This window comes from Spermophilus citellus (assembly GCF_964194105.1).
Source record: "Spermophilus citellus genome assembly, chromosome: X".
Lineage (NCBI taxonomy): Eukaryota > Metazoa > Chordata > Mammalia > Rodentia > Sciuridae > Spermophilus > Spermophilus citellus.
Genome location: NC_138190.1, coordinates 68,480,611 through 68,503,132, shown reverse-complemented (window position 1 = coordinate 68,503,132; position 22,522 = coordinate 68,480,611). Strand labels below are relative to the sequence as shown.

General features: G+C 39.9%; 1 pseudogene across 1 annotated transcript; it reads left to right on the top strand.

Moving 5' to 3' along the window:
* Positions 1 to 19,037: 19,037 nt before the first annotated feature.
* LOC308639202 (ferritin heavy chain-like) lies at positions 19,038 to 19,837 on the top strand (annotated as a pseudogene). Its single transcript has one exon. The product of its transcript is annotated as a ferritin heavy chain-like (transcript).
* Positions 19,838 to 22,522: the final 2,685 nt, after the last annotated feature.

The following is a 22,522-nucleotide window of genomic DNA, read 5'->3' as shown; positions in this document are numbered from 1 at the left end:
TTTAAAAAAAGAAATTATCTAATTGAGCCAGGTGTGGTGATACACGCCTGTAATCCCAGTAACTTGAAGGCTGAGGCAGGAGGATCTCAAGTTCCTGGCCAGCCTTGTCAACCTAGCAAGACTCTGTCTCAAAACAAACAAACAAAAAAAAGCTGGGTGGTAAGTGTCCCTAGGCTCAACCCTCACTACCACACACAAAAAATAAATAAATAAATACCAGATGAATCAACTATTTAAACTACAAAACCTTTGATTTGACTTATCCAGCACATCTGACCTGGTTTGGGTTTTTAAAAGAAAATTAACTCTGAATTTCAACAAAAAAAAAAAAAGGGGGAAAGGTGTTACACTTGTTTGGTATTGCCAATCCTTAAACAACAGTCTTCACCATGGTGGCTATTCTCCAAGAGGGCTCTGGCAGAAGTATATTTGATTTTAAGATTTTTGCCTAAAGAATGGAGTTTGATAGCAATGAACTCCAAAACAAAATAAGAACCGGAACAGTTAACCCCCTCAGCCTCTTTGTATGCCAAGCTTTATAGAAATTTATTCCTTATGTGGTCTTGAGCTTTTTTATGTCCAATTTTATAAAATGTTATGCATGCAAACGCAGCATTGTGCTCATTGTTCCAGTCACCTCAAACTCATACCTTCCTCTGTATGTGTGATGGTGAAGAAATATCAATATGTATGTTCTGATGTCTCCTGATCAATTGTAAATTGCAAACCTTTTCATTCATTTTTCAATGATATATATTTACTCTGTCTAGTAGTTAAGATTTTATTCTTTTTATTATATTTCATTGCTACTTTTTTCTACTAACTCCAAAACTTACTTTGGGGAATATTTCTTATTTCGAGATTGTTGTATTTATCTTATTTCTATATTTATCTATATTCACAGAATGTTAGAGTTGAAAGGGACCAACCTCTCTCATTCCATAGATGAGGAAACTGAGACCAGAATGGTCAAATAGCTTACCTAAGGTCATGCAGTGAGCCAGAGGCAAGGCCTAACCTCAATTCCAGGTCTCCTGCCTCTGGGCTGAATGTTTTGTCACTTAAAGTACTACACTTATAGAATACCCACAGCTTTCTTCTACTTTTATGACTTTCAAATTTCCCAGGTATTTCAATGAATTTATATATATATATATATATATATATATATATATATATATATATGCTTTAAGAAAAAATGCTCAAGAGTTCTTTCTTTAGTTCATGAATCCAAAGATAAATCTGATTTTTAGCTTAGAAACTTTTGTTCCCTCCATATTCAGTATCTGTGCCCTACTTTGTATAATGGATGTTGTACCTAAAAATTGTGTGAAATGGGTTTTTATAGATCAAATTTCATTTTTAGTAGGGAGGCTTCCTATATAAGGGAATCTTCTGGGGATTTCTTTTGAAAAACCAAGACTCCTCTTGTCCCTTAATGTCTCTATTTTTTTAGTATGAACTTTTGTATTTGGTGTTTATTTAAGTAGGGCAAATCAATATTAGCTTTCCTAGAATCTACTTTAGCCTTCCCTTAATCTTTATGAGAAATTTTCAGATTGTTAGATGTTCGTGCATTACTCAGCTGTGTTCTAGAAACTTCACTTGGCTTGATATTTTGTCAATCCCTGGGCTCAAACCTCATCTTTTTCTTATTGAAAAATAATAGAATTCCCTAATCAGTACTGAGCTCTGCATGGAGTGTCTTTTCCAGAATATTCTTTGCCTAATGTTCCTAAATGTGGCTCTCTCTTTGGCTATCCTTGGACTTCCTTCCTTAGTTCATGCATACCTTACTATTCTGTGGACTTGGAGGCAGTGCACTTTGAGGGTTGTGCCAATCATATTGAATGGTATTTCCAGTTATTGTTATCATCCCCCTGTTTCTTGTGGACTTCCTCTGGTTTCCCTTTTCAGGGACCTCAGAGGCTTCTTACCAGAGATTGGTAGGATTTCCACCATCATCTAGACCAGGGACTGACAATCTTCCTCTGCAAAGGGCCAGACAGTAACTGTTGTAAGCCTTCTGGACCACATACAGTCTCTAACACATTTTTCTTTGCTGTTACTGTTTGTTCCTTCATTTGTTTTACAGACCTTGGAAAATGTAAAAACAAGTCTTAGCTTACAGGCCATACAAAACCTCAGGCTGAACTTGGCCTGCTTGTCATCATCATCACTATCTGGAACAGGTATTTCTGTGACCTGTCCCAAGTGGTAAGTGGGTTGTGTATCAGATGATGTGGCTCACTGCCCTCATATTTCCTGCATCATCAAATCAGTCTGACTGCACATGGGCAGGGAGAGAGGGGCTGCATGTGCCAACCATTACATTGGATGTCCCTCATTGACTAGCTCTCATTACTGACTACCTCAGTGTAGAAACACTCGTTCTTTTCTGGATCTGTCCTTGTTCATTGTTTTTAAGTGTTCCTCTGCCTCACCAAGTTGGAGGTAAGGTAGTAGGAAAGAATGAATTTCCGAGTTTTCTTATTTCTTTAATCTTGTCATTGCTCCCCACACCTTGGGCTACTCTCTCCTGCCCCATACTGCCATCACAAGTTTAGGACTATCATTGGAAAGTCTGGTTGTTCAGGCCATAAATTCTAATCCAGTCTATGATTTCCTAGAGAAATCACCAATTTTCCTGGTTCTAAAGGCAAGTTTTAAAACTCAGAATTTCCATGTGTTTATTTCCTAAAAATGATTTGGACCTAGTACTAGACAGAGCACTCAGCCCTGACAAGAAAGCCAATGAGGTGCAGAAGGTATTCTGTGCCCACAGTTTTTCTGTGTCCTGGGCCCCCAGATCCTGGGATGAGCTCCTTGGGATGCTCCATGCAATGCTATAACCAGCAGATATTCAGCCCACCACCTCCTGTTTTGTGAACCTCTAAAATGATTCTCAAAATTCCTTCACATTTCTCCACCTTGCTTCCATCTCCACACCTCATACTACTTGGGGCTCTGAAGCTCAGATTCACATTTTCACATTCACTTGTAGAAACATTGGGACATAGGAGTGGACGAGAAGGTATGTGCCTGTGTATGTGAGTGTGGTTTCTCCACCTGGACTATGAGGGCCACTTTCACTAATGAATCACATGCGCGTACCACCTAGCTCCCTCATTGGTCTTCTGGTCCAGGGCCAGTTCTGCTGGGACTGATTAAGGAGAACAGGATGGTGGGGCTCCTGAGGCATCTCCCCTATCTTGTCTTTTTAGACCTTTCCATTGGTTTTCATCGGCTCCTCCTCAGGGAGCCATTTGAAGAAACTCCTCTGTGACACTTCTGGACAGGCCAGTGCACAGAAAGCCAGGATTTAAATTCAATGTGGACTCAGTCATTCGGAAATAGCCCTCAGGTTGCAGCCTTTCCTAACTCAGCAAATTTGCTTCTTAGGGCCTTTAGTTTGATTTCTGTTACTTGAGCCCAGGGATCTATCCACTTACTGAAATCTAATTTTTTTTAAAATTAGAGACACAAGTAACTTTTAGGATTTCCCTATTTTAAAGCACCCATGACAGTCCCTTTCTATGTTCTGTTCAGGATTTCCAGAATTAGAAAGGGAAACCAGGTTTGTGCCTTGGACCTAAAAGGAGTCCCCCTGCCAAAAGCAAAGTGAGGACTGAGGATTGGCCAGTACTACTGTACAGAGCCAGGCGGCAGAATTTTGTTAAGTTAACACTTACATTCAGTGCTTACTAAGTGCCAGAAATACACTTAAGACAAACAAGGGAGACAGGAATTTACAGATCAGTATCCTAAACTGGAAGGAAGAGGTAAGGTGATTCCCCCAGTGACAAGAAAGTGTCCCTGGATCAGAATTTCAAGAAGAAGCAGAAACTCAGAGAGACCACAATCCCAGTCTAGGTAAGATTCCAACACAAAATGGAAGGGAGCCCTCTGTGGGGTGATATACAAAGGGTTTTTCTTGTCTTTCTTTTTCTTTTCTTTTTTTAAAAAGCATTCTTTACTGGCTTGCTACCAGCAATTGAACTGTATTCTTTATATAGCTAGAGCTGTTTGTGTCTTCTTAAAATAAACTTTTTCGGTTAAATCATTTTCTGTTTTGCCCTCTGGTTTTCATTGAAGCAATGATGGCTTTATTCAGCCCCTAAACCTGATTCATGAGCATGTTTTTCTGACCACACAGGTATATGTTACCCTACCAGGCCCATTTTGCCCACTGTACAGTATGCCAATCACTGAAGTAAAAATTTTGGTAAAACAGAAACACATTATTCATGAGTATAAAATATGAGGAGAGAAAACACCCTCTGAAGCCAAAAAGTCATGCACTGGACACCCATACACAAGTGAAGAATCAGTAGTTTCAACAAAAGCAGCCTTTAGAACCCTGAAAAGTAAACTAGGAGACTGTCATCAACATGATCCACATGTCAGATTGTTACCTAAGTGAAGATAGTGAGAGACTAATAATATATTGCTCAGCTATGTGACCTCCAAAAGTATTGATTATTAAAGTCAACTAAAGGCAAGTGAAGCTGGAAATTTTGATCTTCCCTCAGTTTCATGCAGGGCCCAGACAGATTGAATTTGATGCTCACAAACCCTTGAAAGCCCCAAACAAAAATGTGTCATACAATATCTTGCAGAATTCCAGCCCACCAAACCATAGCCTTAAGACATATGGGACTATGGATGTAGTTCAATGATAGTGTTTGCCTGGCATGCATGAGGTCCCTGTTTCCAACCCCAATGACGATGACAACAACAACAACAACAAAAGGCAGGTAATCTGTGTTCATGGACTTCATTTCAAGGATTCAAGTTTGGCCTCTCATGCAGCCAGCAAGGGGCTATAGATGTGGCAAAGCTCTAGAGAAGTGGGCAGCCATCACTATGCTCCTGATGAGAGGAGGTGGACTTAGCAAACATATTTCCTCTTTGTTCTCTGGCTCCATAAAGCCACCAGTGAGGTAGACCAGAGTGAGTCTGGCCAGGAGCAAAAATATTCAAACCAGATGTGGTCCAGATCAATTTCATCCTTCAAAAAAGGTGTGTTCTGGGGCTGGGGATGTGGCTCAAGTGGTAGCGTGCTAGCCTAGCATGCATGAGGCACTTGGTTCGTTTCTCAGCACCACGTAAAAATAAAATAAAGATATTGTGTCCACCTAAAACTAAAAAATAAATATTTTAAAAAGGGTGTGTTCTCACCAATGCAGATGGTCACAGCCAAATGTGAGGGTCAACTCCCATCTAAAAGGGAATTTGTTCTCTGTTCTTAGCAAGTATGGGCTGTAATGCTGAGACCCTTGCAGCCTGCAACCCTGTCTCTATAGACCCCAGTGCCAGCTTGTGTCCCCTGATACCACCAGGCTACTCTTCTGAAAAAGACACAACAGAACTGCAAACAGTCTAATAAGCAAGCATGGGAAGGGAGAGGGGCCAGAGTTGTTCTCAGACAACAACGAGCATTAAAATTGAAGATAAAGGTCAAAGGAGGAGGCTGGCTATACGTGGCATCCTTGCAGGCAGTGCCTGGGTGTGATCCAACAGATCTGGGTCTGGGGTTTACCCTGGAAGGCTCAGAACCTCCTTAAGCCATAGCACCATGAGTTGGTGATGCATTTAGGGACTGACCAACACTGACCAAACTCACCAAAGACATGTAAAAGGCAGGTCCTGGTACCATAATTAACAACCTATCAAGCAAATGTCAGAGATGGAGTCTCTCAGGTTGATTAAACACATCACCTATAGTACAATGTTGTTTGCCAATTTCTTCAAATTTAGATAGAGCACAATCTCTCCAATTGACCTAGTTCCCTACCACTCCCTAGTGGAGTTAACCCAGCCAGCTTCATTTTCTGAAGGCCTTTAAAGTGTGTGACCCTTGCATTAAGATGTTGTCACAGATGGGGTTCCCTGGAAAAGCTGACTCTGAGATGGAGTTTACCATGTGGAATGTTTTCCAGAGAGTGCCCTAGGGATCCACATCTGTGGAAGAGAAGGGAAGGAAAGAGGATTACGCAGGAGGAGAAGAGAACAGCAATACAGATGTGGCAAAGCTTTTGCTCACTTGATGGCAGGCTCTGGAGTTCAAATAACCAGTCAGTTGTCCTATGCTGGGCCACAGGGCAGGCCTTCATACCTGGGCTTCAATGGATCATTGGGTCTGGGCAACCCCACTAAGGGTATAACCTTGGACAAGATGTCTCTCATCATCTGAAGCAATCTCTAAAGAAAATGACAGCTGAAGAATGTTCTTTGTTGACAGAACTCCCAAGTAACACAAATTGTGTCCATCACAGGTATATTTCCCATGAACACTGCTTGCTAAATACAAATTCTTATTTTCTGATTCCTTTTTTATAGACCTCACCTACTCCTTACCTCAAATCAACTATAGTTCATTTGATTAGGTTTATAGCTTTCTTAAAATTGTAGTCACCAGTTCAAGGATACACACTGGCATCCTTAATTGGACTTTGGTGTTTCACAAGCCTCATTAGTACCCACTAGTAAAACCTTTCCAAGGACATGTCATGCAACATATGCAAGTAAATCAATTTATCATAAAATGCCATGAATTAAATGGTGCTAATATCTATCAAGCATCTACAATGGACCAGACACTGCATGCACCTCCAGCTACTTATTTTATTCTTCCATTCAGCACATGTGTATGAGCTCCTGTGACATACCAGACAGAACATTAGGTGCTGAGCATAGAGCAGTGGCCAATGTAGACATAATGCCTGCCCTCATTGAGCTTACCATCCAATAGGACCATTCTTGGGAACCAGAATCAAGGGGCCTCACCTTCCTGTTATCTAGGAATCACCACCATGGCTATGAACTCCTCTGGTCTTCTCTTTTCTCTCAGCATTTACTCCACACTGTTCTAAGCCTCCACTCTGCTACCCCTCCCCTATGTCTTTTTCAACAGTGCCCACTGGAACCCCAGTTCTAGGGATTGGTAAGTACCCCAATAGCCCATACAAAAAGCTCCCCTCAACACCTTCCTTCACTGAGACTCGTTTTTTCCTGGGAACCCCACTTATAGGTTCTCCTCCAAAACTGCTTCCCTCCCCAAATACTTCTGTGTCTGGAGATGGGCCAGGCCTCCTCTTTGCTCCCCACTGCACCTTCCAGACTATGGCTGTTGCACCTCTCAAGCACTCTCCTTCATTCAGTCATTCTTTCCACCTGCCAGCCTTACCAAAACCCAGGTCACTTCATCGTTTATGTGGAAGATCTGTTTCACATCCCTGGTTTCTCATTCCTCTGGCTTCCTCACTTCTGATGATCACGTTTTCTGCTCCATTCACATACTTGCAGGGCCTGGAGTAGACCATTATATGCCTCCGAACTCATGTACCACTGAAATCTTAACTTCTTCAATCCCTCACAACCTCTCAACCTCTCTTCCAACCTCTTTCCAACTCTCATTCAATGACTTCATGACACTGTTCAAACTTGTTGAGAAATCCAAATGTTTAATAAACACAAAAAAAGGCACTTAACCTCATCTATTGACAGAGAAATGAGGAGTGACAGAGGATAGAGCATGAGGAAAGAGCGTGAAGAAAATTTTTTGGGGGGGTGATGAATAGGTTCATAATCTAGATTGTGGTTCATCCACCAGAATGGCAAAATTTTTTGAGGCTGTTGATAGACCTTTATTTTATTTATTTTATTTTTATGTGGTGCTGAGGATTGAACCTAGTGCCTTGCATGTGCTAGGTAAGTGCTCTACCACTGAGCCACAACCCCAGCCTCAGAATGACTATTTTTAAAGTCTGATAATTACTAGCATTGAGGAAGATATAGAAAAACAGACACTTTCATGCACGGTAATCAAGTTGCTTAATCATTTGAACAAAAAAAAAAAAAAAAGTTTGTCCTCATCTTTAAAGTTGAAGATGAATGCAATAGTTTGGATCTTGAAAACCTCCCAAAGGCTCATATGTTGAAGGTGTGCTATCTAGCCTGTGGCACTATTGGGAAGTGGTCAACCTTTAGGGGGTGGGACCTAGTGGAAGATGTTAGGTCATTGGGGGTGTGCCCTTGAAGGAGATATTGGAACACCAGCCCTTTCCTCTCTTTCTTTGCTTCCCAGCCACCATGAGGTAAACAGGCCTCCTCTACCATATGCATCCACTGTGATGTTGTGCCTCCCCACAGGCCCAAAAGCAATGGAGCTCAGTGACCATGGACTGAAACCTCTGAAACTATGAGCCAAAATAAATTTTCCTCCTATTAATAATCTATCTCAGGTATTTTTTTCACAGTGCTAGAATACTGACTAACGCAATATGGATCCTCAAGGATCCAGCAATTTTACTCCTAGGTATACATCCTAGAGAAATGTATATACAGCTACCAACAGACATACAGGAGGTTCATAATAGTTCAGACTAGAAAAACAACAACATTCCATCAAGAGTAGAACAGGGGCTGGGGTGTGGCTCAGTGGCAGAGAGCTTGCCTAGCACGTGTGATGCACTGGATTTGATCCTCAGCACCACATAAAAATAAACAAATGAAATAAAGGCATTATGTCCATCTACAACTAAAAAAAAAATATTTTTTAAAAAAAAAAGTAGAACAGATAGGCTGGATGTAGTGGCCTACAACTATAGTCTCAGGAATTCAAGACACTGAGGCAAGAGGATCCCTTGATTCCAGGAGTTTGAGGCCAACCTGGGCAAAATAGTAAGACCCCAACTCAAAATAAAAACAACAAAAAAAGAGTAGAATGGACAAATTGTGGAGTACTATATAGAAATGACAATTAAAGTACAGCCATGCACAAAAACATGTATGAATCATGCAAATATAAAACTGAACAAGCCAGACCTGGTGGCACACACCTGTAATCCCAGTGGCTCAGGAGGCTGCAGCAGAAGGATTGCCAGTTCAAAGCCAGCCTTAGCAAAAGCAAGATGCTAAGTAACTCAGTGAGACCCTGTCTCTAAATAAAATACAAAATAGGGTTGGAGGGCTGGCATTGTAGCTCAGTGGTAGCATGCTTACCTTGCATGTGGAAGGCACTGGTTTTGATCCTCAGCAACACATAAAAAAAAAATTAAAATAAAGGTATTGTGTCCATCTACAACTAAAAAAAAAAAATTAAAAAAAAATAGTGCTGGGGATGTGGCTCAGTGATCGAGTGCCCCTAAATTCAATCCCCGGTACCAAAAAAAAAAAAAAAAAAAAAAAAAAAAAAAAAAAAAAAACCTGAGCAAAAGAAGAGACACAAAGGAATACTCACAATGATTTCATTTAAATAAAGTTCAAAAACAAGCAAAACTGAGACTGAGGCTGTGGCTCAGAGGCAGAGCACTTGCCTAGCATGCGTGAGCCACTGGGTTCGAATCTCAGCACCACATAGAAACAAAATAAAGATATTGTGTTCAGCTAAAACTAAAAAAAAAGAAATATTTTAAAAGACACATGGGAGCAATGTATACATATATGAAAACTACATGATACTCCATTAATAGGTACAATTTTAATATTTTTATTTATCAGCCAAAAATAAATTTAAAAAATAACATATGGGTCAGGGGCAGTGGTACACTCCTGTAATCCCAGTGGCTCAGGAGGCTGAGGCAGGAGGATTACAAGTTTAGAGCCAGCCTCAGCAATTTAGCAAGGCCCTAAGAAACTCAGCAAGACACTGTCTCAAAATAAATGATAAAAAAGGGCTGGGGAGAGCCCTTTTTTATCATTTATTTTGAGACAGTGGTTGAGCTCTCCAAGGTTCAATCCCTGGTACCAAAAATAAAAAAAAATTAAAAATAAAAATAAAAAATGACATAGGGGGAATTTGGGGGGTGCTAGCAAAGTATTTTATTTTACTTGTTTGTTTTTCTTTTCTTTTCTTTTCTTTTTTTTTTTTCTGGTACCAAGGATTGAACTAAAGGGTGCTGAGCCCATCCCCAGCCCTTTTTTTATTTTTATTTTTTTCATTTTGAGACAGAGTCTTGCTAAGTTGCTTAGAGCCTCACTAATTTGCTGAGGCTGGCTTTGAACTTGTGATCCTCTTACCTCAGCCCTCCAACAGGCCACTGGGATTATAGGTATGTGTCACTGAACCTAGCTAAAGCTGTATTTTATGACTTGTATGATGGTCTTGCTGTTGTTCACTTGTCATTAGTTTTACAGGTGACATTGGTTTTAAGCACTTTTGGGTATACATATGACAATTAGAGAGTTTTCAGGTTTTTTTGTTTTGTGTGCTACTGGGGATTGAACCCAGGGCCTCGTGCCTGCTGGGCAAGCACTTCACCACTGAACTATACCCCCAGCCCACAATTAGACACTTTTTGAAAGATCCAGAATACAATTCTGAGTTACACCAAATTTCAGAGTAGACTGCAGAAAAGGTCGTCTCCTCAGAAAAGAGACAGGGAAGGGGCAGTCTGAGGCAGGCAGTCAACCATGAGATCAGGGTGTTAAGGAAACTCAGAGCTAAGACTTCTAAATTTCCAAGAGAATGGACAACAATGTCAACCCTTATCCAACCCTGCTCTGCGGGACACATCAAAGCAAGGCCAAGAGTCACCGGCCTGTTTCTTCATAGCTGTGATAAGAATACTCTTGCACAACAGAAAAAAAAAAAGAGCAAAGGCACAAACAGGCAGGAAGAAATACTATCAGGAGGCAAACATATGGAAAAAATGTCTACTCTCCCTAATGAGCAAAGACATACCCAGTTTAAAAACTGAATGACCATTTTTTGCCAATTATAGTAGCAAAAATTAAGGGGAGGTGGAAGAAATTACAATATGTCAGACTGGAAAGAGTACCAAATTGATGCATGGTTACTGGCTGCTAACACTCTGAATAAATACCGCCCTTTGAAAATAAAATCTGGCAATATGCACAAGGGAATTTTAAATTCTCAAGCCATTTTACTCAGTAATCCTGCTCTGCAAATCTGTTCTAGGAAAATTATGCAGACGAAAGAAAAGGCTATATGAACAGGTCTTGGAAGTGACTCTCAGATCTCTCTTCAGCCCTATCCACTGCCCTGAGCTGCTGATCTATGTATCCAGCAGTTTACCTGTCATCAAAACTTGGATGTCCTGTAGGCCACTCAGGTTTCACATATAGAAGCATAATCACCAATTCCCCTGTCCCTCTCAAACCTACTCTTTCTGTATAATCACCATCCTAATAAATAGCCCCAGCATCCATGCACCTTCTGAAGTTCGAAATTAGGAATCATTCTTGAATCCTCCCTTTAGCTCATTTCCACTTCCAACTCCTCAGCCCATCATTCAGTTGGTTCAGTATTCAAAATGACCAAAGGCATCCACCCCACTTCTCCTCTCCTCTGTGAATGCAACCCTAGCCCACATCACACCATCCCCCTGTCTGAATCGATGCAGTAATCTCCTGCCCTCCTTCTTGCATCATTCTCAGCAGTCCCCCACACAGCAGCCAGAAGTGTTTTGTTTTGTACTCAAATCCTGGTCCTGAAACTCACTAGCTGTGTGATCTTTGGCAAGTTAATTTGTTTTCCTGAGCTTCCCTTTCTCCATAACACAAGTAACCAAGACTTCAGAGGTGGTTCCATTAAACTAGATAAAGTAATGTGCTTAGTATAATACGTGTCTCAAAGCATCACACAATAACTGGGATGGTTTAAAGCCCTGAGGCTGCATGAGTTCATCTGGGGAGTGTAAATACAGAAGAGAGCTCAGCATGAGCCCTGGGCTTGGCCAAGGGTTAGACATCAGAGAGAGAAAGAACAAGCAAGAAAAGAAACTGAGTAGTGAACTGTCACAAGAAAGGTTCTAAACTATGCTGTTCCCAAGTATCTTTGATCATGGAATCTTTTTGTCATGGTGCAATTTGTGCTCAGCAAAACACACTAAAGAAAATGCTGGCTTATGTTACTGAAAGTGGAAAAGCAGGCTACAAAATGGTATGCAAATTATGACTGCAACCATATTGGACCATGTGCAGAAGATGCTTGGCACAAGAGCCCAGTAAACATTTGTTAAATGAATTAATGAATGAAAAGTAATATACATATGGACAGCCATTCTGAGGGAATAAACAAAAATAACAGTAGTGAGATAAGATTAGAGGTAGTTTTTCCAAATTTCCTGCAATGTTTTGTCTTTTTCTAATGGGTTTTGCCAATCTCATGCATCCATCTGTCTCAGCTTGCATTCAACTGTTCCCAGACTCCCCATAGGAATTCACTCTGCCTGTTCTTTCATGCTTGTTTTGAAATCCTTGACAATGTTCCTGGCCTGTTTAATTTTAATCCCTTCAAATTCATCAACAAATACTTACTGAGTCAACTCCAGCCTATAGAAGCTGGAGAGATGATTAATATATGAGCCCCCTGCTCTCAAGTTGCTCACATTCTAAGGAGAGATGAGTCTAGAAACCTTACACAAACTTCACTTCCCTTCTGTCCCTCTTATTCAGACAACCCCAGGGCTTTGACCTTTGTTTGTTTATACATCTTACTTCTGGTCAGTTTCCTTCAGCTTCCAGATTTCTAGCCCAACTCCTCCAACTAACCTGTTCAGATATTTAGTTAGGGTAAATAATCTCTACCAGCAAATTTCTGGAATTAAAAGTTATAGTGGCTGGGCTCAGTCTGTGGCTCAGTGGTAGAGTGCTTGCCTAGCATCTGTGAGGCACTGGGTTTAATCCTCAGCACCACATATAAATGGATAAATAAAGGTCCATCAACACTAAGAAAAATATTTTTTACAAGTTACAGTGGAATGTCCAGAACAAAGATGATTTCTCTGAGTCCTCATGTGTCTTTATGGACATTTATTCATTACTGTTAATTGTATCTCTGTATGTATGCACATATGCACACACGATTTTTGCTTCTTGTTTTTTGGAAGAGCTCCTAGGGGTTTTCATAGGTTTTGCTGGAGGGAGCCACCTTACACTGTTACACACCCCACCATCTATTAGGCCATCAGCTTGCATTATGGCAGTGGAAACATCCTGCCCCCCCAAAAAAAAATGCTGGCTCGTGCAAACATAATCATTATTTATGTTTGTTGACAGTATACCATGTGTCAAGCATTGTTCTAGAATGCCCTGTTCCAATTAATTTGCTTAATCCTCCCAAAAATTCTCTGAGGAAGACACTAGTATTATTCCTGTTTTATAGATGAGACCCAGAAATATTAACATCATTGTAATTGTTACAGCTAGGAGGTGGCAAAACATCAGATTCATACCAGACACCTGGGCTCCAGTGCCACCCTCACTATACTCAACTAAAAACTTACATATACAGATACAACCAGCATTACTTTTTGTATTGTTTTAAGTCAGATAGCTTTGATTACCTGGGTCATGCAACCTCTTAGAGCAGGCCTAGCATAATTTCATACCATTATATTTGAAGGGGCAACTCTTTGAGACATAAAATTGATCCATTAGACAAAGTAAACTTCATATTCTTTTTTTGGGGGGCGGGGTGCTGGAGATTGAACCCAGGGCCTCCCACATACTATCAAGCACTCTACCAATAACCTGCATCTTCAGCCATTTTAATTTTGGTTTTTTTGAGATAGGGTCCCACTAATTGGCTGAGGCTGGCCTAAAATTTCCCATCCTCCTGTACCACCTGAATATGAAGTCAGGTGGGCACCACCACATAGGAGTGCACCACCACATCTGGCTTCATATTCATATTAATTTTGGAGAAAGAATTTTGTTGAGGTTACAAAAGAGTCTACTATTGTGTTAAAAAAAAAAGTCACTGTCTTGATAGCCCACTACCATGGTTCATGCTTATAATCCCAGATACTCAAGAGGCTGAGGCAGGATGATCACAAACTCAAAGTCAGTCTGGGAAACTTAGCAAGACCCTGTATCAAAATAAAATTTAATAAAGGGGTTAGGGATGTATCTCAGTGATAGAGTGCTTGCTTAGTATGTGTGTTTGATCCCCACTAACACACACACACACACACACACACACACACACACAATTACTATCTTAAAATAATCTAGGGCTGGGGATGTGGCTCAAGCGGTAGCACGCTCACCTGGCATGCATGCGGCCCAGGTTCCATCCTCAGCACCACATACAAACAAAGATGTTGTGTCTGCCGAAAACTAAAAAATAAATATTAAAAAATTCTCTCTCTCTCTCTCTCTCTCTCTCTCTCTCTCTCTCTCTCTCTCTCTCTCTCTCTCTCTCTCCTCTCTTTAAAAAAAATAATAATCTAGATACAATCCTGGTCTTGAAGGAGCATAGACATGTTCACAGATTTATAATCTAGAATAAATCCCCCAAAGTTCTGTAATTAATTCACTTCGCTTCGGAATACCATTTCAGCAGAGCAACTACTACCACATTGGCACCTTGCCATGGCACTGTTCCCTATAAAGCCAATTCAGTATCAGGTCACAGGCCTTGGATAGAATCCAAGAGGTTCATTTCTTAAATTGTCAGAGCCCGTTGCTAGCTGATATCTTCCTTTCCTGAGGCAACCCTGTGGCCTGGTTACAGAGAAAAGTTTTATAGGAAGATCTTGTTCTATTGTTAGCTAATTGAGTAATCAAGATAACTCCTTCAAGAACTTCTTAGGGTTGGCACTATGGCTCAAGCCTCTAATCCTAGCAACTCAGGAGGCTGAGATAGGAAGATTGCAAGTTCAAGGCTAGCCTCAGCAACTTAACAAGGCCCTATCTCAAAATAAAAGAAAAAGGGCTGAGGATATAGCTCAGGGGTAGAACACTTGCCTAGTATGTGGGGGGCCCTGGTTCAATCCCCAATATGACAAAAAAAAAAAGCATAGTAGGAATAACAGATTGTTGGAAAAACAGGTATGGTCAGTGGAAGGCTGGTCTCTCCTGAAGGAAGTTTGAAGATTATTATCAAAATTCAAAATGCACATGTCCTTTGCCCCAGCTGTTGCATTCTTAGAAATTTATCCTAAACACATCTCATATTTGTGCAAATATATGTTAAAGATGTTCATTACATCACTATTTGTCACAGCAAGAAATTAGAAATAATTTCTAAGTTAAACCAATAGGAAATGAATTAGATAAATGACACATCCATACAATGGAATTCTATGCAGCCTTTTAAAAATGAAAGAACATTCATATAATGCAATACTGAGCAATTTTTAGGAGAGACTACTGCATTGTAGTCCATTTTGTGTTGCTATAACAAAATACCAGAAACTGCATTATTTAGTAATAACAGAAATTTATTTCCTCACAGTTCCAGAAGCTAGGATCAAGATCAAGGTGTCAGCACCTATTGGGGGCCTTCTTGCTGCATCGCCCCACATGGAAGGGCAAAGAGAGGGGAAGGGAGATAGGGAGGGGGGAGGAAGGAAGGAGAGAGAGACACACACACAGACACACACACATAGAGAAAAAGAGAGAGAGAGAGAGAGAGAGAGAGAGAGAGAGAGAGAGAGAAGGGGATAGGGAGAGAGAGGGAGGGAGGGAAGGAGGGAGAGAGAGAGAGAGACATTGAACCTGTCCTATAAGGAACACTCTCCCATAGTAACAAACTCCTGTGATAAACAGCATTAATCCATTCGTGTTGGTGGAGGCTTATTGACTTGATCACCTCTTAAAGGTTCCACATTTTTTTTTTTTTTGGTACTGGAGATTGAACCCAGGGGTGCTTTACCACAAACTATATCCCCAATCATTTTTTAATTTTTATTTTGATATAGGATCTCACTAGTTTTCTAAGGCTGGCCTTGAATTTACAAACTTCCTGCCTCAGCCTCCTTGGGCTCTGGGATTACAGGCATACACCACCATGCCTGGCAAGGTCCCACTTCTTAATATTGTTACAATAGCAATTAAATTTCAATACAAGTTTGGGAGGGGCATTCAAACCAGAGCATGCTGGGATTAACAAAAGAAGCTAGAGGACCTATGATATGTTTCAATTTACAGGAAGTTTGGAACTTCCTTTTCCAGCCAAGATGGCATAATAGGAACCAGATTCATCTTCCTGCCTGAAACTACAATAGAATATGTGAAAATATAGAATATATTTTTTGGTACCAGCTATTGAATCCAGGGCCACTTAACTACTTAGGCACATCCCAGCCCCTTTTGTATTTTTTAAAATATCTTTTAGTTGTAGATGGATACAATAACTTTATTTCATTTATTTATTTATTTATTTGAGAGAGGAGAGAGAGAGAGAGAGAGAGAGAGAGAGAGAGAGAATTTTTAATATTTTATTTTTTAGTTCTCGGCGAACACAACATCTTTGTTGGTATGTGGTGCTGAGGATCGAACCCGGGCCTGGTCGCACGCATGCCAGGCGAGCGCGCTACCGCTTGAGCCACATCCCCAGCCCCATTTATTTATTTTTATGTGGTACTGAGGATAGAACCCAGGGCCTCACATGTGCTAGGTGAGTGCGCTACCGCTGAGCCACAACCCTAGCCGCCCCCCCCCCCCCCCCCCCCCCCGCCTTTGTATTTTTTTGGAAACAGGGCCTTGCTAAGTTGCTGGGGCTGGCTTTGAACTTACAATCTTCCTGCCTCAGCCTCCCGAGCCAATGAGATTACAGGCATGAATATGGAAGTATGATGATCTGTGAGAGACAGGAAACATACTAGATGAGCCCTACAATTGCTTCAGCTTACTACTGTGAGAGTTTCCAGGCCATGGCACAGGGAGGGGAAACCTAGTTGGAGTCCAGTGAACTCTCTGAGTTGAGTAAATATAGCTGAGAATCCAGGGAGACCATGGTAGTTCGACTTAGAAAGTGTCCCAGAAAGATGAATCCTGCACAGAGTGAAGCCCAGAGATCTGAAGAGGGTATTCCTCAAATATTCAAATGAGTACTGATCAAATTGAAGGAAACTGCCTGAAAGGGGAAAGGGGAATGATTGCTGGAACTCATATAGAGCTTGAAAATATTTCATGTCTCTACCAGAAAGAGTTAAAAACACAAGTGGAATTGATTAGAGTCTTCAGAAGGTTACTGCCTCTATAGTGGAGTCAATTTAATTTTTCACTAAAGGACATTCTAGGTCCTACTTAACAAAGCTTAAAAATAAGCCTCAGAACCTGGGTGTAGCTTAGTGGTAGAGAGCTTGCCTAGCATACACAAAGCCCCCAGATTCCATTACCAGCACTGGAGAAAAAAGCCTCGAAGGAATCGCTATTTCCAAGCAACTTAACTACATCTGAGAACAATGCTCAAAAATCTTTATAAAGGAATACAAAAATCTAACACACACAACATAAAACTCAGTGTCTGGCATCCAAGAGACTATTAAGATCGTGTTAGGCAGAACTCAAAAATGGTTCCCCAAGACTTGCTGCCTTAATTCCAAAGACTATGAATGTGATCTGATGATATGCCTACAATTATGTTAAGTTACATGGCAAAAGTGAATGTGGGGAATGTAATTAAGTTCACTAATCAGTTAATTTTGAGTTAATATAAAGAGATTATCCTTGTGGGCTCAATCTTATCACATTGAAACCTTAAAAGCAGAGTTTTCTCTAGCTACTACCAAGAAGAATTTCAGATTTCGATTATGAGTATGATTCAACATACCATATGTATGTGAATATATGTATACCTATATGTATGTGCACACACAAACACAAAAAAGAAATGAGAAGGGAATCTAAACAGTATATTACAAGAGGCTGCAGTTTAGCTCAGTGGTCAAAAAACTTACATAGTTCAATAACCATCACCACAAAAAATAAAATGAAAATTAAAAAACAAAAACTAGGGCAGTTGGTAGAGTGCTTGCCTTGCCTACACAAGGCCCTTGGTTCAATCCCAAGCACCACAAAAAAAAACACTATATTATGAAAATGTGACAGGATTAATTTATCAAGAAGACATAGTACTTCCAAATGTGCATGCACCAAACAATAAATGTAAAATGTGTGAAACAAGAACTGAAAGGAGTAACGGACAAATCACTAGTTGGAGACTTCAATGGCTTTCTTTCAACAATTGATGAAAATTCTAGATAGAAAATCAGTAAGTGTATAGAAGTAATTACCAATACCATCAACCAACAGGACTTAATAATATTTCTAGGGCACACTACCTGACAACAACAGGATACACATTCTTTTTAAATTTTCACAGATTATTCATCAAGATAAACCCATATCCTAGGTCATAGAACAAATCATAATAAATTTAAAATAACTGAAATCATACTGTAGGTCTTCTCTAACTACAGTGGAATCAAATTAGAAATCAATAATAGAAAGATAACAAAAAAATTCTCAAATACTTGGATACTAACTAACATACTTCTAATTAATTCATGGATGAGATAGGAAGTCTCAATGGACAGAAAGCAAATACTAAACCAAATGAAAATTCAAAATCAAAATTTATAAGTCACAGCTAAGCAGTAGTGAGAGGGAAATATAGAGAACTAAAATGCTTATATTAGAAAAAATGAGCTGGGCATTGCAGTGCAATGCAATCATGACTCCTCAGGAGGCTAAGGTAGGAGGATTGAAAGTTTGAAGCCAGTCTGGGTAATTTAGTGAAACCCTTCTTAAAACAAAACAAAATAGAAGGACTGAGGATGTAACTTGGTGGTAGAGTGCATTTTTTCCCACATTACCGGTGGGGGGGGGGGGGAGAGAAAGGAGGGAAAAAGGAAAAGAAAAAATAAAAGATCTCAAATCAATAACATAACCTCCTGTCTCAAGAACCTAAGTTAAAAGAGCAAAACTGAGGGAAAAGAATAATAAAGATAAGAGAAGAAATCAATGGAATCTGAAACAGATAAACAATGGAAAGTCAACAAAATGATTGATGAAATTGACAAACTTATAGCCAGACTAGAAAAAAAATAATAGATAACTCAAATTAACAGTATCGGGAAAGAAATGAAACATAGCACCACAGGTCATGCCGACATCACTATACATATAAATTCGACATTTATAAAATGGACAAGTTTTTCTTAATAAAATTGTAATTTAAAACTCTTTCAAAGGAGGCCAGACGTTCTTCACCGAGAGTCGCCGCGGTTTCCTGCTTCAACAGTGCTCTGTCGGAACCAGGCGCTCGACCCCTACCCCGGCCGCCGCTCAGAGCCAGCAGCCCTTCGCCACCTCTTCACAGCGCCCTCGGACCGCCCCAGGCCTCTGCCGCCGCTCCAGCGCCGCGCCTCTCCTCGGCCACCCGCCATGGCTACCACGTCCCCCTCGCAGGTGCGCCAGAACTACCACCAGGACTCGGAGGCCGCCATCAACCGCCAGATCAACCTGGAGCTCTACGCCTGTCCACGTCTTACTACTTTGACCGTGATGATGTGGCTTTGAAGAATTTTGCCAAATATTTTCTTCACCAATCTCATGAGGAGAGGGAACATGCTGAGAAATTGATGAAGCTGCAGAACCACCAGAGGTGGCGGAATCTTCCTTCAGGATATCAAGAAACCCAGACCGTGATGACTGGGACTGTGGGCTCAATGCTTTGCACTTGGAGAAAAGTGTGAACCAGTCACTTCTGGAACTGCACAAACTGGCCACTGACAAAAATGACCCCCACTTGTGTGACTTCATTGAGACTCATTACCTGAATGAGCAGGTGAAATCCATCAAAGAATTGGGTGACCATGTAACCAACTTGCGCAAGATGGGAGCCCCAGAATCGGGCATGGCAGAGTATCTCTTTGACAAGCACACCCTGGGAGACAGTGATAATGAGAGCTAAACCTCAGCCTGACTTTCCCATAGCAGTGCAAGTGACTTCCCTGGTCACCAAGGCAGTGCATGCATATTGGGGTTACCTTTACCTTTTTTATAAGTTGTACCAAAACATCCACTTATGTTCTTTAATTTGTACCATTCCTTCAAATAAAGAAATTTGATACCCCCCCCCAAAAAAAAAAAAACTCTTTCAAAGGAAACATCCAAATCCTACTGGTTTCACTGGTGAATTCTACCAAATGTCTAAAAGAATTAATACCACTTGTACATAATCTCTTCTAGAAAGTAGAAGACAGTTCCAAAAATGTATTTTACAAAATTATAATTTATCAAATTTATTATATGGAAATAAAGTAAATAAGAAAATAAAAAAAAGAAAGTAGAAGACAGAACAATTCCCAACTCATTTTGAGGCCCTGATACCAAAACCAGAAAACGAAAGTGCAAAAATGAAACTATGAATCAATATTCCACAAAATAGATGCAAAATTCCTCAGCAAAATATCAGTAATAGAATTTAGCACTGAAGTTTTATTTCAGGGATGCCAGGCTGGTTCAGTATGTGAAAACCAAAGAAGTTTGCCATGTTAACAGGCTAAAGTAAAATATAATAATCTTATCAATCTATGAAAAAGGGACATTTGACAGAATTCAATGCTAATTCATGCTTTTAAAATCCTCCAGAAAACTGAGAATAGAGAGGAGGACCTCCCTTAATTCGATAATGAACATCTTAAAAAAAAAAAAAAAACAACCTGAGAACATACATCATACTTAATGGTCAAAGCCTAAATGCTTTCCACCTAATAGAACTGGAAGTCCTACACACTGTGAGAAATAAAAAGCATATAGCACCCAGCATAGTGCTGCACACCTGTAATCCCAGCTACTAGGGAGACTTAGGCAGAAGAATCACAAGTTCAAGGCCAACCTGCATGACTTAGAGAGATCCTGTCTCAAAATTAAATAAAAAGGACTGTGATGTATCTCAATAGTACAGCACTCACCTAACATGCATAAGGCCCTGGGTTCAATCCCCAGTACCATGAGAGATAGATGATAGATAGATAGATAGATAGATAGATAACTTGAAGATGACTTGATGATCTATGTAGAAAATCACAAGGAATCTAAAACAAAGAACAAACAAACAAAAAACATCTGAGAACTAAAAAGTTCAGCAAAGTCACAGGGTAAAAGGTCAACATACCAGTGAAACTCTGCATCATGCAAAAACACAAGAATGGGATCCTAATTAGAATACATTATTCTCCAAGTATGTATAATATATCAAGATACACTCTACTGTTACCTATATCTAAAAAGACCAAATAAAAAATAAAATTAAAAAGGAAGCTTTTTTAAAAAAAATGGTCAACATAAAAAACTCAATTTTTACATATATTACCAATGAACATGTGAAAAAACAATATCATTAACAACACTCTAAGAAGATATTTAGGAATAGGGGCTGGGGTGTCGTTCAGCGGTAGAGCACTTGCCTTGCACATTCGAGACCCTGGGTTTGATACTCAGCACCACATAAAAATATATGAATAAAATAAAGGTATTGTGTCCAACTACAACTAAAAAATAAATATTTTTTTAAAAAGAAAATATTTAGGAATAAATCGAACAAAACTTGTACAGGATTTTTATGCTGAAACTGCAATATTTTTTAATATTTATTTTTTAGTTATAGGTGGACACAATGTCTTCATTTTACTTTTCGTGGTGCTGAGGATCAAACCCAGAGCCTCACGCATGCCAGGCGAGCACTCTACCACTAAGCCACAACCCAGCCCTGAAACTCCAAGATTTTGATGAAAGAATTCAAAGACCTGACCACATAGAGAACCAGACTATTTTCATGTATCAGAGGATTCAATATAGTAATGATGTCAATTCTCCCTGAAATGCCTTGCATGTTTAATAGTCCAATCAGAATTCCAGTGAACTTTTTTTTTTCTGTAGATACAACAAGATTATTCTAAAATGCATACAGAAAGGTAAGAGGAAACTAAATAGCTAAAATTATTTTGAAAGGGGCTGGGGATGTGGCTCAAGCGGTAGCGCGCTCGCCTGGCATGCGTGCAGCCCGGGTTCAATCCTCAGCACCACATACCAACAAAGATGTTGTGTCCGCCGAGAACTGAGAAATAAATATTAAAGAAATTTCTCTCTCTCTCTCTTCTCTCTCTCTCTCCCTCTCTCTCTCCCCCACTCTCTCTTTAAAAAAATTAATTTGAAAAACAGGAAGAAAGAGGGCTGACCATAATAGTGCATGACTATAATCCCAGCATCAGCAATTTATCAAGACCCTGTCTGAAAGAAAGAAAGAAAGAAAGAAAGAAAGAAAGAAAGAAAGAAAGAAAGAAAGAAAGAAAGAAAAGGAAAGGAAAAGAAGAGAAAAGAAAAGAAAAGAAAAGAAAAAGAAAAATAAGAAGGACTTGGGATGTAGCTCAGTGGTAAAGTGTCCCTGGGTTAAAATCCAAGAAAAAAATAAAAACACTCTATGATATTTTGTAATATTAGTTGGAATGGTGGACACATAGACACATAAGTCAGTGGACCAGAATACAGAGTCCAGAATAGACTCACACAAGTAGAGTCCAGTGATATTCAACAAAAATACAAAAGCAATTTAATGAAGGTTAGCTTTTTCAACAAATGATGCTGTAGCAGGCAAAAATATCAACTTTGATCTAAAACTCACACCTTATACAAAAATTAACTTGAATCATAGACTTAAATGTAGAATGTAAAGCTAAAAATTTTACAAGAAAATATAGAAGGAAATCTTCAGAACTAAGGCTTAATAAAGAGTTCTTAGATGTAATGCCACAAAATA